This window comes from Callorhinus ursinus, unplaced genomic scaffold (genome assembly GCF_003265705.2).
Source record: "Callorhinus ursinus isolate GAN/ISIS: 27379988/994484 unplaced genomic scaffold, GSC_fseal_2.0 scaffold4, whole genome shotgun sequence".
Lineage (NCBI taxonomy): Eukaryota > Metazoa > Chordata > Mammalia > Carnivora > Otariidae > Callorhinus > Callorhinus ursinus.
Window position 1 is genome coordinate 47,186,174 of NW_027397066.1, and position 14,114 is coordinate 47,200,287.

Here is a 14,114-nt window from a genome sequence, read left to right on the forward strand (position 1 = left end):
AGTGTAAAGTTACTGTATCAACCACAGTCTCTTTCTCAGATAAGTAATGTGGCCGAATACTTTTTCATACATTTTTTTCTCACGTACTCTGGAAATAAGAAAGGTGAAAATAGAGTTGAAATACATGGCCTGTGATCCATTTGTTCCCTGTGTCAGGGGAACAGTGCTGGCAAAAAGAAAACAGGCAAGTCATCTGATTTAATCTCCTTGTTGTGTGGTAACTGGACTTCTGACTATAAGCAGACTTTTTTTTTTTTTTTTGCTAGAAAGAGTGTACTTACCAGTTGAATATTCTTAACAGAAGGATTCATGTTAAAAATTGCTTGTAGAAAACAAACTCAGAAACAAAGGGCTATGGGCATGACTCCCTCAGAAATGTCATGTAAGTTGAAGTACAAATAGATAGGTTTTATAAGCTAAATGTTTCCTAATATCTGCAGTAATAATGCCTATGTCTCGCACAGAGGCCTTTTATTCTTGTCTGAGGCAGGAAAGAAGAACAAGGAGAGCCACCCTCAATGACTAGACCCCTTTCTCCTGATTGGCTGAATCCTTGAAGTTATTAATATATTTGAGACCAACTGAGATCTCTAACTACATGAGTCTGAACTGACAACCTAATCCTTAGTGTAACCTCAATATGAAATGTGGATAATTAGTGTTGAATGCAAAATCTCCCCACTAGTTAGTGAGTCCCATAGGGACAGGCTCAAAGTCAGACTTGTTCAAATATCATCATTCCTTATAAGAAATAAATAATAGAAACCTAATAACCACTTAAACTAATGAATATAATAAATGTGCATAAAATATATTGAAAATGCAACATGTGAAGTATCTTTGCCTACTCTGTAAATACGTGTGATAGAGCAACTGAGTAAATTAGCCAAGAATTATGGTTACAAGCATTTTGTAATTTTTTTTTCAATTCTTTTGTTTTGTTTTGGCCATCATTCTAAGCTTATTGAAGGAGTAAAACATAATGGCTCTCTGGTGTACAGTTTCCCTAAAATCCAATGTATGATAGATTTAGTATAATTTTTAGTTCTTTCAACAGTTTTAGTTATAGAACATGTAAATTAAAAGGCTGTTTGAGATAATTAGATACAGAGAAACCTGAAAGGGAGGTTAGAGCAGAAGAGGAAAATCAATGTCTATCAGATAATAGAATTATCTGATATTATTATTATAACATTTGTTTAATAACTACTTCAAAAAAGATACAGGGAGATAAGGTGAAGGACATTTAGGGATTGGCACTATACTATGAAAGCATCTGTTAATAGGTAATGTGCTGAGATATTTGTTAGGTGGATTGACAGTGACAATAGGAATAACAAAAGGGATCCGAGAAGCTAGCTAAAAAGAGTAGTAACAGGTAACATTATCAGGCGCTTTCCATATTTAACTCATTTTGTCTTCCCACAGATCAATAAGGTAGGCTACCATTACCTCCCATTTTCAACACAAAGGGATTATGTTAAAATGCAGTTAAGTAACTTGTCTAAATTCACACAGCCAGGAAGTGTGATGTGACTTTTAAAATTACTTGGTGCTGAAATATGATGGAATGAGGCCAATAGTTCAGAAAAATTTCAAAAAATATTGAATATTTGGGTGGAGTAACTAATAAAATATATAACTAAGAAAATATATTAAATGTTTGGAAATGTTTATCAATTTAGAGAAAAATTAGATGTAAATAGAAATTACTTATATGCTGCTGAAACCCTTGGTTTCTGCTCAGGTCATGATTTTAGGGTTCTGAGATTGAGCCTTGTCTCAGGCTCTGCACTGGGTGTGGAGTCTGCTTGAGATTCTATCCCTCTCCCTCTGCCCCTTGCCCTGCTGGAACTCTCTCTCTTTCTCTCTCTCTTCCTCTCTCACATCCATTCCCCACCACACTGGGGCTCTCTCTCTATCAAAAAAAAAAAAAAAAAAATCTAAGTAGTCCTGAGCAGAATGGTGATGAAAATCTAGGTGGTGAAAACCATTCTGATGAGGTCTCAGACAAAAATGAGAAACATGTTATGGGACAACAAATGTAAGACAATCCTTGTTAAGAAGTGGCAGAGAGCTTGGCTGAATTGTGTTCGTGTGCTGGTGTTTTGTGAAAGGTAGAACTGTGAAAGATGCCATTGGATATTTGGCTGAGGAAATAGCTAAGCAAGTGCTGAAGGAGTGGCCTGGTTCCTTTTGACCACTTGTGGTATAATGTGGGAAGAAAGGATAAGGTTGGAACTGTTAATCAAAAGGGAAGCAAATTTTCAACATTTCACATGTTCTCAGCCTATCCATATTGAAATGAATTAGAAAGCCTGCTCAGGAAAGAATATTAAGAATATACCCAAAGGACCATCTCAACAGAAACCAGGAACTATTGTTCAAGACAATAGAAAAATAACCCCCTTTCCCATCAAGGTGATTCAGAGATCATCAAGGTTGCTACTGTCACCAAGGTCCAGAGTGCAAAAGCCTCAGGGACAGAGAGTGGCTTCAAAGGAAGGGGTGCTGGTGCCTGTGGGACCTCTGTCTGCCCTGCCTAGTGCACACCGTCTAGTGAAGCTTCACATGGCAGCCTCCATTCCACATCCTGGTGCTGTGTTCCTCTACCACTGTGGCTCCAGTGGACTCCAGTGCAGTGTGGGCTGTGCCCAACAGAGCCACAGGGCCCCGTCAGAGAACCACCAGTGGGGGCACATCTTTTCAGAGCATTGGGAGCCCAATCTCTGCCTTGCAAAGTCCCAGGGCAAGATTTCTCTTGCTGCTTCAGTGGGAGCAGTAGGTAGACTCACCCCAGTGGGCTTAGAGGGTAGAGCATTGAGCCAAAGAGGAATATTCTAGAACCTTCAAGTGTAATGGAATTTGCCCCGATGGATTTCGAACTTGCTCTGGACTTGTCACTCTTCTTTCTTTCTTTTTTTTGAAATGGAAATGTCCATCCTATGCCTGTCATACCATTGTGTTTTGGAAGTATATGACTTGTTTGATTTCTCAAGTTCACAGATGGCAGATGTAGAGCAATTTGCCTCAGGATGAATCATAACTTGAGTCTCACCCATATCTGATTTAGATGATATTTAAATAAGACTTTGAACTTTAGTTAATGCTGGAACAAGCTAGGACATTTGGGGCTGTTGGGATGGAATGAATGCATTTTGCAGAAAATGAATTTTGGAAGGCCAGAGGTGGGATGCTATAGTTTGAATGTTTGTGTCTCCCCTCAAATTCATATGCTGAAACCTAATCACTAATGTGATGGCATTTGGAGGTGGGGTCTTTGGGAGGTGCTTGGGTCATGAGGGTGAAGCACTCATCAATGGGATTTAGTGCTCTGATAACAGAAGCCGCAGAGATACCTGTCACCCCTTCTGCCATGTGAGGACGCAGAGAGAAGATGCTATCTGTGAACCAGGAAGCAGACTCTGACCAGACGCTAAATCCACTGACATCTTGATCTTAGACTTCCCAGCCTCTAGAACTAAGAGAAATAAATTTCTTTTTATTTTAATTTTTTAAAGATTTTATTTATTTATTTGAGAGAGAGAGAGAGTGTGCACACAAGCAGGGGCAGAGGGAGAGGAAGAAGCAGACTCCTCACTGAGCAGGTTGCCTGATACAGGGCTCAATCCCAGGACCCTGAGATCGTGACCTGAGCCGAAGGCAGACATTTAGCAGACTGAGCCACCAAGACGCCCCAATCTAGTTCTTTTTAATATTAACCTAATTTCAGTGGTATACAGAAGCTTTGCTCTAATATACCACTGTTTTCTCCTACTCTGTTGTGCTGTTATTGTCATACAAGTTAAATTTTCTATATCATCAACATAGTTTCAGAATTATTGCTTTAAGTAGTTGCATTTCAATGCAGATAGAAGGCCAGATTGACAAATAAAAATATGCTTATACTGTCCGTTATATTTACCTATCTAATTATCCTTATTGGAACTCTGCTCTTTATTTCTTCACTTGGATCCTAGTACTGTGGATGCTGCAATTTTGTCAGCATGATACTATTGTTTTTGGCAATGCCCTGGAAATGGAGCTTTTTTTTTTTTTTTCTCCCTCCCCCCAATGAACTGATTGCTGAGTCAAATCAAATAGCCACAACACCTTGAGAATGGAGATTTTCCAGGTTGTTGCTAATTTGGACAAAATATTCACTGTGGTCTGGGGATGGAGCTTTTAATGGAGCTCTGAAAGAGATTAATCCTCTCATTTGGCTGTGAGTCTGCTGATTTTCATGGCTACTGTGACAGAGAACTGAAGAGGGAGGGTATGGGGAGTAGTCACTAGGTGAAATGCCACGGATACAGCTATCTTATCAAGGTTCAGTAGTTTCTTTTGGGTAAACACCTTTCAGTTCGTTCTGTGGATTTGGTTAAATTGTAGAGGTCTGAAACAGTTGATTTTAGTTATTTTTCAGTATTTTTGTTATTTTTGTGGGAGAGTAGTTCACCAAGAGCCTCACTTGGCCATTCTGGAAGTCAATTTTGTTGTACTGATGTTTATGCTTTTTATTAGAGAACTCTTCAGTGCTGCCTCTTATTATTATTTTAGGAAACATTGATCATTAATTCACTAGAGGTTGCAAAACACTATTTTGTTTTTGTTTTCGTTTTTAGAGAGAGGTGCAGGAGAGGCAGAAGGAGAGGGAGAGAGAGCATCTTAAACAGGCCCCACGTCCAGTGCAGAGCCCAATGCTGGGCTCAACTCATGACACTAAGATCATGATCTGAGCCAAAATCAAGAGTCTGATGCTTAACTGACTGAGCCACCCAGGCGCCCTGCAAAATGATACTATTTTAATTATCCCATTTCCTTATCAATTATTAAGCTGGGATATACACATACATGTACATATATATAGAGAGAGGGAGAGAAAGAGAGAGACAGAGAGACAGAGGTGATAGAGTTAGAGAGATCATATGTACCTATTTCCCATTATTAGCCAGTTTCTAAAATAATGAGCTGTGGGCGCCTGGGTGGCTCAGTTGGTTAAGCGACTGCCTTCGGCTCAGGTCATGATCCTGGAGTCCCGGGATCGAGTCCCGCATCGGGCTCCCTGCTCAGCAGGGAGTCTGCTTCTCTCTCTGATCCTCCCCCCTCTCATGTGCTCTCTCTCTCATTCTCTCTCTCTCAAATAAATAAATAAAATCTTTAAAATAAAATAAAATAAAATAAAATAAAATAATGAGCTGTTTCCCTAGCATTCACCAAATGTGACCAAAGAAGGCTTTTATTTGTCTTGTTTTGTTTCTCTTGTTTGATTTTGGTTTTGAATACATTATGGATTCTTGAATCAAACATATCTGCTGTGTCTTAACCAAATATTCTTAAATGCTTAAATTGTTTCACTGTTGGCCAGTGGCGCGGTCACATCAAGTGGGCTCCTGAGACTTTTGGCATCATCTGTGTCTTTGATGGCTACTTTTCTCTCTGGTACTTGCCTTGTTATATGGCATTTCTCCAAGGGTCTCCGTGTTGCTTTTTTCTATGAAAATGGTATTTAGAGACTATAAAATGCATATTAGAATTCATTGCTATCAGACTGGGCATTGCTTCCAAGCATTTTAGAAATAGGAAATAAAAATATTGCAAATGAAATTTTTATGTGTGTGTATGCGTGTGCACGTGCATGCATTTGTACGTGTTGCCAAAGAGAAGTTACAGAAATTAAACAGGCAAAAGACTTTACTCAGAACTATTGCAATATTGGGAGAGAGACTGAACACAAACCCCTGAGGGAAAAAAAACAAGGGGTGAGCTGGTGGGAAAGAACTGGAAGACTGTGTATCCGTTGGGTGGTCCATGTCACTAGGATATCTGTATTTGCTATGGGTGCGTTACCAAAGTTGTGCTTCTACACTCACCCAGAGACTAAGAGGGGCTTTTCCTTGAAGATTCCATTTCACATGAATGGCTGCCAGGTCCTTGAGAGAGACACCCCAGTGTGTAAAACTGGTAAGAAGCTGGGAGATTTACATGTCAAAGGGACAGAGAAAGCATTTACAATTGAAAGTCTTCTGAAGTAAATGCTCTAAGAAAAGGCAGCTCAGGAAGAAAGCTGCCATAACTACAGTCAAGATGATAGGAACTGTAGGCTGCTCGATCATTACACACCCACACATGCACACACATATGTGTACATGACATAATATAAAAGACAAAATACCTTATGAGTATCTTCTAACATGTTCAGTGCAAATTTAGGACTAAAGCTTTTACTTATTTTCATGGATCTTATAACTGTTTTTCCTTTTCTCTTCTGTAAAAATCTTAGTTTACAATAACACCACTATACCCCATTTATTTTTCTCAAAATGTACATACAACTGTCTCAGAATAACAACCACAGGACTGTCACTAATGATACAAATCCTGAAAACATAAGTTATTTTTGCAGTTCTCTTTGTCCTTAATTCATATCACACTAAAATATACAGTTAGATTACCGTATTTCAAAGTCACTTGAATGAGCTTTTCTCAGTGGTATGCCTAGTCAATACGAAGTTAAGTTGATTTGTTTTAGCTTACTTTTTTTTTTTTGAAGATAACCTTTTTCATGTAAAATATTTTCTTTGTTCCAAAATCAAAACTATAAAAATAGTATATTCAGAAAAGTTTAGTTTCTATCTCTACACCCTTCCACATTAATTTCTCCCTCTCTATAGATAATTTTACCCCCAGTATTTTGGTTTACTGTTCCATTTTTTCTTTTTTTTTATCATATAAGTAAAAATGCATAACTATGTGTGTTTACATATGCATACGTATGTGCTCATCCCTGCAGCTGACTGAATATTTGTATCCCCTCAAAATTCATATTTTAAAACCTAATCCAGGTCTTTGGAAGGTGCTTAGGTCAGGAGAATGGAGCCTTCCTGAATGGGGTTAGCTTGCACGAAAGAGATCCCACTGAGACCCCCATACCCTTCATTACAGTGAGAAAACAGCTGTTAATGAGCACAGGCAGGCTCTCACCAGACACCGGATCTGCAGGCACCATGATCTTGGACTTGCTTGTCTCCAGACCTGTGAGCAATAAATGTTTGCTGTTTAAGCCATCCACTTCATAGCATTTTTTTTTTTAATAACAGCCTTATTGAACTAAGACTTCCTTTTTTACATTACATTAACTCTACACACTTTTCTCCACATTGATTTTAAAATAATACTAAACTTTGGACCCTAACTCATAGTAGTATACAGAGACAGACTTTACTCTTTTCTGTTCTTGTTATGTTTCAAGTTTTTAGTTTAAATTCTAGTTAGTTAACATATAGTGTAATATTAGTTTCAGGAGTAGAATTTAGTGATTCATCAATTACAGACAACACCCAGTGCTCATCACAAAGAATGCCTCCCTTTATCCCCATCACCCATCTAGCCCATCCCCCACCCACCTCCCTTCCAGCCACCCTCAGTTTGTTACCTGTAGTTAAGAGTCTGTTTTATAGTTTTATAGTTCTCTTTTTTCCACTTCCCCTATGTTCATGTGTTTTGTTTCTTAAGTTCCAAATATGCATAAAATCACATAGTATTTGTCTTTCTCTGACTTATTTCACTTAGCCTAATACCCTCTAGTTCCAGCCACGTCATTGTAAATGGCAAGATTTCATAGATTTCATTCTTTTTTTTATGGCTGAGTAATATGCCATACACAACACCCCTGCATATCACATCTTTTTTATCCATTCACCAGTCTATGGACATCTGGGCTCTTTCCATAATTTGGCTATTGTTGATAATGCAACTATAAACATCAGGGTGTATTTGCCCCTTAGAATCAGTATTCTTTCCTTTGGGTAAATACCTAGTAGTGCAATTGCTGGGTCATAGGGTAGTTCTTCTTTTAGCTTTTTGGGGAACCTCCGTACTGTTCTCCACAGTGGCTGCACCAGTTTGCATTCCCACCAATAGTGGAAGAGCGTTCCCCTTTTTCTGCAAATTAAACCAACATCTGTTGTTTCCTGTGTTATTAATTTTAGACATTCTGTCAGGTGTGAGGTGATATTTTATTGTAGTTTTGATTTGTATTTCCCTGATCAGTGATGTTGAACATTTTTTCATGTGTCTGCTGGTCATCAGTATGTCTTCTTTAGAAAAGTGTCTATTCGTGTCTTCTGCCCATTTCTTAACTGGATTATTTTTTTGGGGTGCTAAGTTTGAGAAGTTATTTATGGATTTTGGATACTAACCCTTTATCTGATGTCATTTGCAAATATCTTCTCCCATTCTGAAGGTTGCCTTTTAGTTTTGTTGATTGTTCACTACTCTTTTTTTTTTAAAGTTGAAATAGCATTTGCATCATATTCCACTATGTTAATAGAGTATGCCGGAAACGGCCAGCAATCCCTGTGTCAGTGGATGAAAGATTACTCCAAACTTTGCTGTGAAAGAGAGAAGCCAAGGGGGTCAAATGCTCAGAGACCGAAGACACTTTGCCCTTCTTTGCTCCCACTTTTATTGGTCCTTCAGAATAACTACAAATCCTTATCACTGTTTCCCATACCTGTGATGTGTGACAAGTGGTCTTACCAGAACTGGGAGGATCTGTTTACAGTAAAGATAGGGTATGCTAATCTGCGTGCTCAAAGAGTTCTGCTGAACATAGCCTAAGGGACAATGTATACAGCTGTTAAATCACAGGGCACCTATTTGGACTAAGAAAGCTTGGGGGAAGGCAACTCCCAGAGGCATTCCTAGGGCAAAGGGGTCACGAAGGCCTTGGCATCACAAAGGCCTATGCCCTTCTCCGAAACCTTCCATCACCCCTAGCGGCCTCTGTGTTACATTTTAGCAAGCCAGGTATTATGGCTGATTTCATGTTCTATATTAACCCCAACAAGAGTATATCCAATCAGTCTCTGCTAATGATTATTTGGGCATTTTTACGTGAGACAGCATCGTCCCCATAATATTCTTGAGTTTTCATGTTTTCTTGAAATTTTAGGAGGGCATGCCAAATCAGTTTTCTTACTTTCATCATCTAGAGGTGTTCTTCCTGTTGTTTTTCCCAACTGTTAGAAAATGTTACTTTTTCTTCTCTCCCCAATCTTTATGTAGCCTCTCTTTACTTTTGTCCTTATTGTACCTGTTTTGCTCAATATAGGTTTTACTTCCAGTATTTCTCTTCGTTTCAGGGATCTGTACTTTCTGGACAAAGAGGGTTTCAGTTGATTCATTTGAATCATTCTAGGAACCCCAAACACCTCCTTCTGTGGACCTATGGCATCCTGGGAAAGTCCTTCCCCATTTTATTTATTGTTCTTGAATTGGCTTGCTGAGATTTTCACTTATGGTGGAATAGCTTATGGCGTTTGGGCTTTATCTTGACCTTTTAAGAGTCACTTTCTTTTCCTCTGAAGTTTTCTTACAAAAATAACAAAGTTAAATTTCCACTATATCTATCTATCTATCTATCTATCTATCTATCTATCTATCTATCTATCTATCATCTATCTATCTATCTATATAATTCTTCTGTAATAACTCTGTTGGTATGGCATTTATTTGTTTACAAAATATTTAACCTCATTTCACTTTGACAACCCCAATGACCCCAACTATATATTCAAATCGTTTATGATATCTACCATCGATGTCAAAAGGAGTTCATACATGGTAGAGGCAGAATTCAACCTACCTTCCAACTGGAAGCCAAAAAGATGCTCCACACCATCATGGCTTACAGCTTAATATCTTATGGGTTGGATACAAACTATTCTATCAATCTGATGTAGTTTCCCTGTGTTTTAGAGACTTAAGGGAAATAACCCATGAATTTCCTAAACCAGTAATACTCATTATTTCAAATCATAGCTCCAAGAAACTCAAGAGTATGTGACTGACAGAGAAAGTCACTATCACCACTGAGAAGAGATGATGGACTAAGTCTACTGTCTCCTAATTTACATTCCTACACACTAATTAGATTGAAAACATTCCCTGAAGGAAGCACACAGTGAGTTCTCTGCTGCTATACTTCAGTCATTAAAATATTGTTTTTTTTAAGTGAAAAAGCCAGTTATCTTTAGGAAAGACTGCCTTTCTGAATTTCAAAATACCCTTTCCTGTACTCTTTACTATCTGACGTAGTATATTGAGAATAAGCATATATGACCCTCACCTGTTCATTCATTAGTTTGCAGCAATACTGAAGCAAAAGTAATTTTACCACTTCTAAGCACCCCCTGGAGTGTTCTGGGTAAGATGTTTATCCAAATTTTCTCACCATTAGAAAATCATGGATTGTTGCGAGATGCTTTTATCACTCATGTTTTATCTTTTAAAACTTTGATCCTAGATCTTTGAATTGTGAGCCAAAGGTAGCATTTTCAAATATAAAGGAAATGATTACGTACAAGATAAGATTAAAGGTTATATCACTATAATTTGGTAAAATTTGGGGTCATGTGTGTATCAACAAAGCTGTTTTACCAAGGGACCATGTGCTAGGTTACATGGCATGACTCCTACCACACGTTCTTATATCACCAGCAATTGTACCTGCAACAGTATTGGCCCACTCAAGAAATAGAAATCACATAGTAGGTTAGACAGTGGAAGTTTAAAATAAGAATTATTAAATGTAATGAAAGAATAATTACAATATGTAAGGAAACTCTATCTGGTACTCTAAGAGTAAGGGAAAGTACTCAAGGAAGGATAAGCTTAGGGGTTCTGAACCTGTTAAAGAAGATGCAGTATATTGGGAACTGAGAAGCAATAAATATAAATTGATGATTGATACGGTGACTAAGTCAATTGCTAGGTTACATAGATAGCATATGGATAGGATGACAGGCCATAACAGGGATAGCAAAAATTTTTTAAAATAGGTTGTTGGAAATCATTGTGTCTTTGTGGTCCTTTTCCTGAGTAATATGCAAATTGCTTAATACATTATCCAAAGTCTTTTATACTCTAAATTATTTCCCACCAAGCCTCAGTCATTTTCCCCAATATTCAGTGTTGTATGGGTAATTAAATAAAGAAAAATTAATGGCTAATAATGATAAAGAAAGGTAAATTCAGATAAGATATCAATTGATATGTATGTGTAAGGCCTCAGAGATAGTACATTGACTTTATTTAGTTTATATGAAGTTACAGTATTAAATATTAGTTGACTTCGACTCTGGAATTATACTTTCTAAGTCAAATTCCTCAATTTCCACTAATAGGTTTGTGGTTTTTAGCAAGTTAAGTTCTCTATTTTTCACTTTACTAACTTAAAAAAGGGGATAATAACACTGTCTTATAGAGTGGGATGTAATCAACTTCATTGATAACTACAAGTGTATAGAACAAAACCAGGAAAATAATGAATACTCAACAAACATGACTATGACCAAATCTACCAGAGATATAGATTGGTCAGGGGGAACTTGTTTATGAACTTGTAGTATATTGATGAAAAGAGTAGAAGAGTCTTGTCACAGTAAATAATATCTAACTTTTAATTTTTTCTTAATATCAGATATTAAAATTTAGCTGTCTGAGTAAGATAAAGTATTTTAACTATAATGTTATTGGATCATTTCTTTTTTTTTTTCTTCTGGGCAACACTTAGGAGACAGTAAATCCCATAGATAGACATACAACTGGGTAGCCTGTCCTAAGGACAGGAACACATATCACACAGTAAAGCCCCGAACCCCAGACATAGGGTGGGCCATTATAAAAATCAAATGATGCTTTAATAGCCAACTTAATTATTAAGTTTGTTGTCTTTAAACATAAGACATGGAGATAGAGTACCCAGAAGCAAATTCAAATAATACTGAATACATGCCCTAATGGTTTACCACTTTATGTCCAATAGGATGGTTATTATTTAAAAGAAAAAAAAAAAGAAAAGAAGAAATGTTGGTGAGGGTGTGGAGAAGTTGGAACCCTCATGCACTGCTAGTATAAAAGTAAAATGGTGTAACTGCTGTCATAAACAGTATGCCATTTCCTCAAAGAATTAAACATAGAATCACCATAAATCCAACAATTCCACTTCTAGGTATATATACAATAGAATTGAGAGTAGGAGCTTGAACAGATAGATATATGTACAGCAATGTTCACAGTAACATTATTCACAATAGTCAGAATATCCATATTCTGTATAGATATCTATAGAGATATGGATCTCCAAATATCCATCGAAAGATGAGTAAATAAACAAAATAGATTGTCCTGTTCCTATCGAGCTACAATTTACCCTGATCCTGCATTTGTCATTGCTACCTATTGCCAAAGGAATAGGTTCTAATCAAAATGTAAAAGTTTAACATTTATATTAAGCATAAAAAACAATTTGGGCCGCCTGGGTGGCTCAGTCGTTAAGCGTCTGCCTTCGGCTCAGGTCATGGTCCCAGGGTCCTGGGATCGATCCCCACATTGGGCTCCCTGCTCCGCGGGAAGCCTGCTTCCCCCTCTCCCACTCCCCCTGCTTGTGTTCCTGCTCTCGCTGTGTCTCTCTCTGTCAAATAAATAAATAAAATATTTAAAAAAAGAATAAAAAACAATGTATGAAACATAGAAAAAAGAGAAAAATAAGAAGCATCAGAGACATTATTTCCACTTGGAAATTTTCCAGGCATATACAAGGAACAGAAGTGTGACCAACCAAAATAGCTATTTATTAGTCTTTTAGTTGAACAAGGTTTATTAGAATTCCATTATTTCTCATTATTGCTAATATTGAATTTTTCAGCTGGAAAGTTCCCAAAAGGTTTGGGATTGACTAAAAAATCCGTCATGAGCAAATTGTCAGAAGATCCATAATCGAGATGTAAGGTGCTTTGCTGCGTAAGTATACTTTGTCTTATTTGAGAGTCTGGATCTTGTGATATTTTGAGTTGGCCAGAGGAGGAATGGGAATGTTTCTTTGCACAATTTGACATTATGCATAAGAGAAAAGGAGTTGCTAAAAATTTTATAGTGAGTAATAAACACATCAAATGGACTAGCTCTTCTAAAAAATAAAATACTCCTCTTTGTGTACAGAAATGAATAGGAAAGGAGATGTAAAGGCTGAAGAAGTAGACATACAAGCCTCCAAAACCTGCAACACATGATGGTAACTGGGAAAAGGGGCCAAAATCACTTTAGTCTTGATGGAGAAATCGATACAGTAAGTTATCATGAAACCTAGAACTAACTTTTTCCTGCCCCCACACCTATCAAAATCGTTTTTTTTTTTTAAGATTTTATTTATTTATCTGACAGAAAGACACAGCGAGAGAGGGAACACAAGCAGGGGGAGTGGGAGAGGGAGAAGCAGGTTTCCCACAGAGCAGGGAGCCCGATGCGGGGCTGGATCCCAGGACCCTGGGATCATGACCTGAGCCCAAGGCAGAGGCTCAAGGACTGAGCCACCCAGGCACCCCCATCAAAACAATCCTAAAAAAAAAGAGGATAACAAAGGCTGAAAATATCATTTGAGGCAGGAGGGTAGTACCTGCCTGCTTCTCAAAGTGGCAATACAGAGGGAGACAGTCATTCTGCAAAATCAGGCTAAACAACCCCCAGAAATAAGAAATATAAATTTTTGAAATAAGACAACCTACCAACAACACTAATAATACCTGATCAGATAAGGCAGATGAAGGTAAATCTACTCCCACAAAATAGATAATTTTGGAAAAGAAAGAAAAAGGAGCACCACCACCAGACATACACACACACACACACACACACACACACACACACACACGCATGCTCACCACCCATTTACCAAAAAACCCCTAATGTTTAAAAAGTTAGTTCAAAAAAAGATATCGTATTTAGATCACTATTATTTCTCATTGAGCAACATGGACTCTTGGAAATGCTCTAGCTGAGCCAAACCAAATCTGAAAATGGCAATTATCTCCTCATCTTAAGAACAGCAGAGGAAATATCTCTGCCCCATTAAGAATCAAAAGTATTCTAATATGTGTGCTCTTTTTAACTGGGTGAAAGATTGCACACCTTTTAATTACTTCACTTTACTGCCACCCCTATAGGTAATTGTTATAACTGATTTAGATCAGCGCTGTCTAATAGAAATACAATACACACAACAAATATGAGCCACATATGTAAGTTTACATTTTCTAGGAACATTTTTAAAA

General features: G+C 37.6%; 1 long non-coding RNA gene across 1 annotated transcript in view; it reads right to left on the reverse strand.

Moving 5' to 3' along the window:
- Positions 1 to 6,986: 6,986 nt before the first annotated feature.
- LOC141372461 (uncharacterized) overlaps positions 6,987 to 14,114 on the reverse strand; it is a 50,129-nt gene continuing 43,001 nt past the window's right edge. Inside the window, exon 3 of the long non-coding RNA XR_012377722.1 lies at positions 6,987 to 7,035. This is a non-coding gene — a long non-coding RNA (uncharacterized lncRNA). The remainder of the gene's footprint in view (positions 7,036 to 14,114) is intronic.